Source organism: Miscanthus floridulus, chromosome 8 (assembly GCF_019320115.1).
Source record: "Miscanthus floridulus cultivar M001 chromosome 8, ASM1932011v1, whole genome shotgun sequence".
NCBI lineage: Eukaryota > Viridiplantae > Streptophyta > Magnoliopsida > Poales > Poaceae > Miscanthus > Miscanthus floridulus.
In genome coordinates this window covers 73,334,668-73,343,230 of record NC_089587.1, presented here as the reverse complement: position 1 = coordinate 73,343,230, position 8,563 = coordinate 73,334,668, and positions in this window count along the sequence as shown.

Below are 8,563 nucleotides of genomic sequence, written 5' to 3'. Positions count from 1 at the left end.
TTATATATAATATGAACATATGCTATTAGTAGTTGTCCGTAGCCAAAACTAACCACGATCGTGTCATAGCCATGACTCATCGTCGCCTGTTACCCCGTCGCCGAAGAACAGATCGGCAACAAGAAGCGGCTGATGTCGCTGGGACGGGAGAGTCGCATGATCCGACAAATGGTGATGGTGCCAATCAGGACGGTAAGAATGAGCAGCCATGGACCCCATCTGGCCTGCTCGATCTGGGTCAAAATGACCAAGATGGCCAGGTAACTTTGGTATCATGTGACTATATAGCTACACATGCTAATCAATTGAGAGGGTCATAGCTTACTTGGTGTCTCTAGTAGGAGCCTCCACCAGCTGAGGAGCTAGAGGGTTCAGGTAGCAGGAAGGCCAGATCCAAGTGAGGCGTGTCAAAGATTCCTATTGGTAGGAATGCACACTGGCACATTACTGAGTTCGATGAATTCGGGGATTCGCTCGCACCGCCTATAGCTTTGACCAAATACAAGACTATCCTCGGGTTACTTGTTAGCGACTTCATTCCGATTAGGTACATGAAGTGGATTGGGAAAGATGATGACCCATGGAGGGTTCCCGAAAGTGAGAAGGATTAAATATTGTGGGGGTATTAACCCCTATACCCTTATGGCTAGGCTTGGGCCGGCCTAGACCAGGGGGCCTGGCCTACTAGAAGATGACGCGCGGCCTGGCCAATCTGTTTGGAGTCCCGCGCAAGGAATCAAGATGGATTTGGAGATCAAGCAAGATAATAGTCGGTTAGAATAAGAATCCTTATCCGGCCACCTATGGCAATTGTAACTGGTTAGGATTAGTTTCCAGATCTGTAACCCTGCCCCCTAGACTATATAAGGCGGGCAGGGGACCTCTCTAAAAAACATCTCTCATTGACATATAGCAATACAATCAGACGCAGGACGTAGGTATTACGCCTTCACGGCGGCCGAACCTGGATAAAACCTCGTGTCTGTCTTGCGTCACCATCTTGTTTGTAGCTTGCGCATCTGTCTGCCGATAATCTACTACCTTGGGCATACCCCTAGGTAGACTGCCGACCATATTTTGTTGATAGTGGCGCGCCAGGTAGGGGGTGTGCGTACTGCTCTCTAGGCAAACAAGATGGTCATCATCCCTGGTTCCATGGCTACGTCGAATGGCCTCACGTTCACCATTGGCCAGATCACCTGGACCACGGGCTCTGATGACTTCATCGCCATGACCCCGGAGGAGGCGCGGATTCCATCTGTGTCGACCACTGCTTCACCTGCATCGGCTATGGCTCCGACCATGGTGGATCTGGCTCTGGCCACGCTAGCATCATCTCCAGCCACGTCAACAACCCGTCGTCCGCTTCCTCGCTACAAAGGGAGGCAGATCGACAACACCGACCTACTCGACTCCATCGATCGGGTTGGCACCAAACTTGCTGAAACCCTAGCTCTGGTAAGTTCGATTCAAAGTCAACCTAATGAGCAGGTAACCACTACCCACAACAGATCTACCTGACCAGCTCAGGCCAGTCGGCCTGCACGACTCAGTACGGATCCCGTGGTCACATCTACTCCTGAAGGGCGCTCCGTTCATCGCTGGCCAGCCCCCGCGATGGGTCTCCGGCTCTCCGAGTACGAAGCCTCGATGGAGAACCATCAGGCCCAGCTCTATGGCCTGTGCAACTTCGTCAACATGGTCTGGATTGAGGATTATCAAGAAGGATCGGTCCACATAGTTCAAGAGGGTGGCTCAAGCTCCTCGTTCGGCATCGCATCTAATGCCTCTGTCCACACCGAGCTCCAGCATCATGACGATGAAGGCGTTGAATACGATCTGGATATCCTAGACCATGCCCCAGGATTCCCATGATTCCCATCCTTCCCACCAAAGCGAGGAGACTTGATCAATGTTGTCAGTAATGACGAACCACCGGCAGTTGGCGAAACAGAACAAGAAAGGCTAGCACGCGAAGCACACAATATTGACCGGTTTAATCGCTGACAAATCAAAGCCAAGGCAGAAAAGGAGGCCCGACGCATAAGGGTCCAGCCACGCGACCTTAATAATGCCTTTGATAGGGTGGGGGACAAGCAGGTCTTCAGGACTCCAAGCGCCAACGTAGTCGTTGCTATGGCGACAATGCAACGACTACCCAATACCTCGGAAACTCAGGCAGTTCATGATGATATACAAGCTTACCTGACGGCTACTATGGCCCAGACCGCAGAGATTGTAAATCAAGCCTGGGATCCATCCGTCTCAGTCGAATCAAGCAACAGCCGCCAGTTCTCAAGTCGCTCACAGCCACCCAACCAACGTGGCTCACGCAACAACGACCCATCAGACAACCGTCAAGGCGGAAACGGTGGCCATGATGGTGGTCGGGACGACAACCACCACCGGGACGACAACCGCCGCGACTACTGGGACGACAACCACCGAGACAACCACGATAATCGCCGTGATAACCGCGGTCATAGGGTTAACCAGGGTGGCAACCGGGATCGCCGTGATGGCAATAACGATCTCCGCCATTACCTCAGAGAGCGTGATCGCATTAACCAAAGAGCCAACGATCGTGCATCCCACGAAAGCTATCGCCGTATGGAATATGATACTGCCCATGGCCCTCCGGGTTTGAAGCAGTTTACTCCACACCTTCGCCAAAGTCATATGGCCTAAGAACTTCAAGCTCGAAAAACTTCAGAAGTACGATGGCAAGGAGAACCCCGAATTATGGGTCATGCTCTATGAAACCGCGTGCAGATCAGCCATGGCTGACGAGCACGTCATGTCTAATTACTTCCTAGTCGCCGTCGGCCATGCATGCCACCAATGGTAGGTCAGCCTACTGGCGAACTACTTTGATTCTTGGCAAGAGCTCAAGCAAGCATTCATCGACAACTTCATTGCTACTTGCGAGCAACCCGGCAACAAATATGATCTGCAGCAGATTCGAGATCGGAAAGATGAGCCACTGCACGAGTACATCCGGCGTTTCTCGGAGATGCGCATCAAGGTCCTGTCAATCTCCGACAATGAGGCAATCGAGGCTTTCATCACTGGCCTCCACTTCCACGATGCCCTAAGGGAAAAGCTCCTCCGCAAGAGACCTAAATCAGTCACAGCGCTCCTAGCCACTGCTAAGAAATATGCGGATGTCGACGATGCAAAAAAGATAATCATCGAAGAAGCAGCAAGGGTTCCACGCTCCGACCACCCCCACACCGCGACGACTACCACAGCAACCATGGTCGGAACAACAATTTTGATCGCCGCAACCAGATGCAAAAAAGATAATCATCGAAGAAGCAGCAAGGGTTCCACGCTCCGACCACCCCCCACACCACGATGACTACCACGGCAACCGTGGTCAGAACGACAATTTTGACCGCCGTACCCAGCGCAACGACTCCCGCGACCACCGCGACCAGCGTAATCAGTGGCGTAATCGCTGTGACAATTACAGGGGCAAGCGTGCTTGGGAAGACGATGGTGAGGTCAACACCGTTAAAAAAGGTGGCGGATGTCGCAACTACGAAGAAGACTACGCCAAAGCATTGAAAGGACCCTGCCAGCTCCATCCCAAGTCAAACCATACCATGGAGAATTATCGTGTTCTCAAATCTATCTACACACGCCAACAAGCTCCGGATACATCCGACAAGCCTAACGACACCGGGGAGCAGCGTAACGAGGACAATGACGATGAAGACGTAGATCCCCGTCACAAGTACGTCAAGCCAACCGATCACGTCCACACCATCATTGGAGGCAAAGTGTCCATCGAGACCAAACGAGAACGCAAGCTGCTCGCCCGCGCCTGCTTGAACGTGGCCAACACCGACAACCTCATCACCGATCCATGGCTCCCTCCTTGGTCTCACCACGAGATCTCCTTCAGCAGAAAAGACCAATGTGCTGCAATACCTGAGCTAGGATGTTTTCCTCTGGTTCTCGATCCTTGTATCAACAAGGTTTAGTTCGACAGAGTGCTGATTGACGGTGGCAGTTCCATCGATATACTGTTCAAGAATAGTTTGCCAGCCCTGAAGATAACGCAGGCGGATCTCAAGCCATAAGAGGCAGAGTTCTGGGGTGTTCTCCCTAGACAGAGCTCTACACCTCTCGGGCAGATCACGCTACCTATGCAATTTGGTACCCCGGACCACTTCCGCACGACTATGTCAACTTCATGGTCACTGACATCGACGGCACCTACCATGCTATCCTTGGTCGTCCATCGCTCACCAAATTCATGGCCATACCTCACACAGGTATTTGGTGCTCAAGATGCCTACCGAGAAAGAGGTTCTAACTCTCAGGGGCAACGTATACATAGCTTATACCTGTGAGGACAATAGTTTCAAAATAGCAGAGGCTCACGACCTCTCTATTCGCATGGCCGAGACCACGCTCGATGCCAAGAAGACCCCAGCCGACCACCTAGAGATCCCAGAGCTCGAGGCCCCATGCAAGAACATCAAGTCCAAAGAGCACAAAGTGATCCAGCTGGTCGACGGTGATCCCAGCAAAACAGCCCTTATCGGGGCCAACCTGGATCCTAAATAGGAAGATGCGCTCGTCAGGTTCTTGAGGAGCAACGTGAGTGTGTTCGCATGGAAACCTACTGACATGCCCGGTGTACCTCGAAACTTGATCTAGCACTCCTTAAATGTCGATGTCAAGGCCAAACCTATCAAGCAGAAGCTACGACGATTCGCTCGCGACAAAAAGGAGGCTATTAGGGTAGAAGTTACATAGCTTTTGGCAGCTGGATTTATCAAAGAAGTGTATCATCCGGAGTGGTTAGCCAACCCGGGTCTTGTACGCAAAAAGAATAATGAATGGAGAATGTACGTTGATTACACTGATCTCAACAAACACTGCCCTAAAGACCCCTTTGGCTTACCTCGCATAGACGAGGTCGTAGATTGAACTGCTGGTTGTGAGCTGCTTTCCTTTCTCGATTGCTACTCTAGTTATCACTAGATCGCTCTAAAAAAAGACGACCAGATCAAGACATCCTTCATCACGCCTTTCGGCGCCTACTGCTACATGACCATGTCGTTCGGGCTCAAGAACGCCGGGGCTACCTACCAACGCGCCATACAGGCCTGCCTCAAAGACAAGATAAAAGATGACCTCATCGAGGCCTATGTTGATGATGTAGTTGTCAAAACCAAGGAAGCACATACCCTTGTTGAGAACCTGGAACACACCTTTGCAGCCCTTAATACATTCCAATGGAAATTAAACCCAAAGAAGTGCATCTTTGGTGTTCCTTCTGGTATACTGCTTGGCAACGTCGTCAGTCACGACGGCATACACCCTAACCCAGAGAAAGTCAAAGCTATCTTGGACATGAAGCCGCCCAAAAAGGTGAAGGATGTTTAGAAGCTTACCGAATGCATGGCTGCCCTCAGTCATTTCATATCAAGATTAGGTAAAAAAAGACTACCATTTTTCAAGCTACTCAAAGCATCCGAGAAGTTTGAGTGGTCGGAGGAAGTAGACGTTGCCTTCACACAGCTGAAACAATTCCTTACATCACCTCCGGTCCTCACTGCTCCCAGAGAAGACGAAACCCTCCTGCTTTACATTGCGGCAACCAATCGAGTGGTCTCCACTGCCATGGTGGTCGAGCATGATGAGCCTGGCCATGTCTACAAGGTACAATGACCAATCTATTTCATCAGTGAGGTACTCAATGAATCCAAGACTAGGTACCCACAGATTCAGAAACTAATCTATGCCATACTGATAACATCCCGAAAGTTGAAACATTACTTCGACGGATATCGTGTGGTGGTCATGACCAAGTACCCTCTGGGAGACATCATTCGCAACAAGGATATGAATGAGCACATCATCAAATGGGCAATGGAGCTATGCCCTTTCTCCTTGGAATTTGCAAGCCGTACTACAATCAAGTCTCAGGCACTTGTCGATTTCATCGTCGAGTGGATAGACTTCAACACACCTGCCTCTTAGGGGCCCAACGAGTATTGGAAGATGTACTTCGACGGCTCTCTCAACATCGATGGTGTAGGAGCAGGAGTCCTTTTCGTGTCACCATCCAAGGAGCAGCTCCGGTATGTCCTTAGGATTTATTTCCCGGCATCCAATAACGCCGCTGAGTACGAAGCATGCCTACATGGTCTGCGCATTGCGGTTGAGCTCGGTGTCAAACGTCTCTATGTCTATGGAGACTCAGCTCTGGTCATCAACCAACTCAACAAGGACTGGGATACGACCAGCGAAAAGATGGATGCATACTGCAAATCAATCAGAAAGCTGGAAGGCAAGTTCTATGGCATCGAGTACATACATGTGGTTTGGGACAAAAATCAAGCAGTAGATGCGCTGTCAAAGTTAGGATCATCCCAAGCCAAAGTCCCACATGGCGTATTTGTTCAAGACCTGCTCATGCCTTCCATCAAAGAAGAAGATCCCATGGTCGACAAGCCTCCAGACCAGCTATTGGTGGCTATGGTTCTGGCATCAAACACCACCGAACCACCTCCAACCACTAAGGAGCTTGACTAGAGAATACCTTTCATCAAGTACCTGACATATGGTAACGGTTACACCAATCGGATAGAAAACAAACGCCTGATGCGTCGCAGTAAGCAGTATCTGCTCGTCGATGGCAAATTGTGGCGCAAGAACGCGAAGGAGGAAATCTTGATGAAGTGTATAACCCAGGAGGATGGTGATCCTGGACCAAATCCACTTTGGCTCTTGCGGCAACCATGTGGCCTCGAGAACGCTGGTTGGCAAGGCTTTCCAAGTAGGGTTCTATTGGCCGTCAGCCGTAGCCAATGCAGAGAAGCTAGTCTGCCATTGTGAAGGTTGTCAGTTCTTCGCCAAGAGGATCCACGTGCCAGCACACGAGATTCAGACAATACCAGCCTCTTGGCCCTTCGCATGCTGGGGACTAGATGTGATCGGGCCTTTCAAACCGGCCCCTGGGAAATTTACATGCGTCTTTGTGCTGATCGACAAATTTTCCAAGTGGATAGAGTACATGCCCCTAGTCCAGGCATCTTCAGAAAAGGCTATCACGTTCATCGACCAGGTCATCCACCGCTTCGGCATACCCAACAGCATCATCACTGACCTGGGTACTCAGTTCACCGGGAACGCTTTTTGGGACTTCTGCGATGAAAGGAGCATATTAGTAAAATACGTCTCGGTGGCGCGCCCTAGAGCTAATGGATAGGTCGAGCGGGCAAATGGTATGATCCTAGACGCACTTAAGAAGAGGGTGTACAGAGAAAATGACAAGGCTCCCGAAAGATGGCTCAAAGAGTTACCAGCCATGGTCTGGGGTCTCAGAACCTAGCCTAGTCGCAATACCGGCATATCACCATACTTTATGGTTTATGGCGCTGAGGCAGTGCTCCCAGCAGATATAGCTTTCAGATCGGCATGAGTAGAAAACTTCGACGAAGAGAAGGCCAATGAAGTACGGGAGCTAGAAGTGAATAGTGCAGAAGAGAAGCGGCTCGATTCTTGTGTACGTACAACCAAATACCTTTCTATTTTGCGCAGGTACTACAACAAGAACGTCAAGGAGTGGTTCTTCATGGTTGGGGACCTAGTCCTGAAGTGGAAGACGAATCAGGCTAGCGTCCACAAACTCACAACCCCATGGGAAGGGCCCTTCATGGTCAAGGAGGTTACACGACCAATGTCTTACAGGTTAGCTCACCTGGACGGTACAGACGTACCCAATTCATGGCACATCGACAAGCTTAGGTGTTTCTATGCTTAACTACTAAGATATGTACTCCTCTTGTATTTTTTATTTAATTCAATAAAGCTATTATGATTTCTCCGACCACTCTAATGTGTCACTTGGAAGTCCATTGTTAATCTAACTCAACTAGTTAAAACCGACCACCATCCTTTCTCGGGTTTTCGAAGCAAGCCCTGTCTCCGGTTCCTCCCAGCGCATGCATGGGATCTGCTCTCTACGCTACAGGTGATCGGCAGGTGCTCTCTGGTTTGACTTGTGTGTGTCTACGTGTGCACAGGCTGCGCACCTCACACTCCGACCACAAGACAAACTAGGGCCATACAAACCTTTCAGGATGATGTGTCGATTAAACTGGTACAACTAAACAGAACGCTAACATGTTCTTACTTAGTTACACCAACATGATATTCAAGCTTAAATACGTTTTATACAAAACAAACAAGCTTATGCTGATATACAGTTATGTTATTACAAGCTTGCCTGAAAGACTCCAAGTTTACAATAACACAACTACATCTTCTTCCACAGCTATAGCCTATAGTATTGGCTAGTCAGGGCACACGGCACCTGCTGCTCGCTGGGCCTGACATCGTGCAAGGGTCTCAGGGACTCTAGCATTGTTCGACCTGAAGAAGATGGCCTCACCGATGCCTGGCTAGTTGAGACCGCAGGCTTGGCCGGTTGGCTTAAAAATGACGGCGCTTCCAGCTGACTTGTTGATGGCGTTCCCTGTACAGGTGCTATCCTACCTCCACACTGGTTAATGTCGCCAATTATTTTCGCCGACAAGTC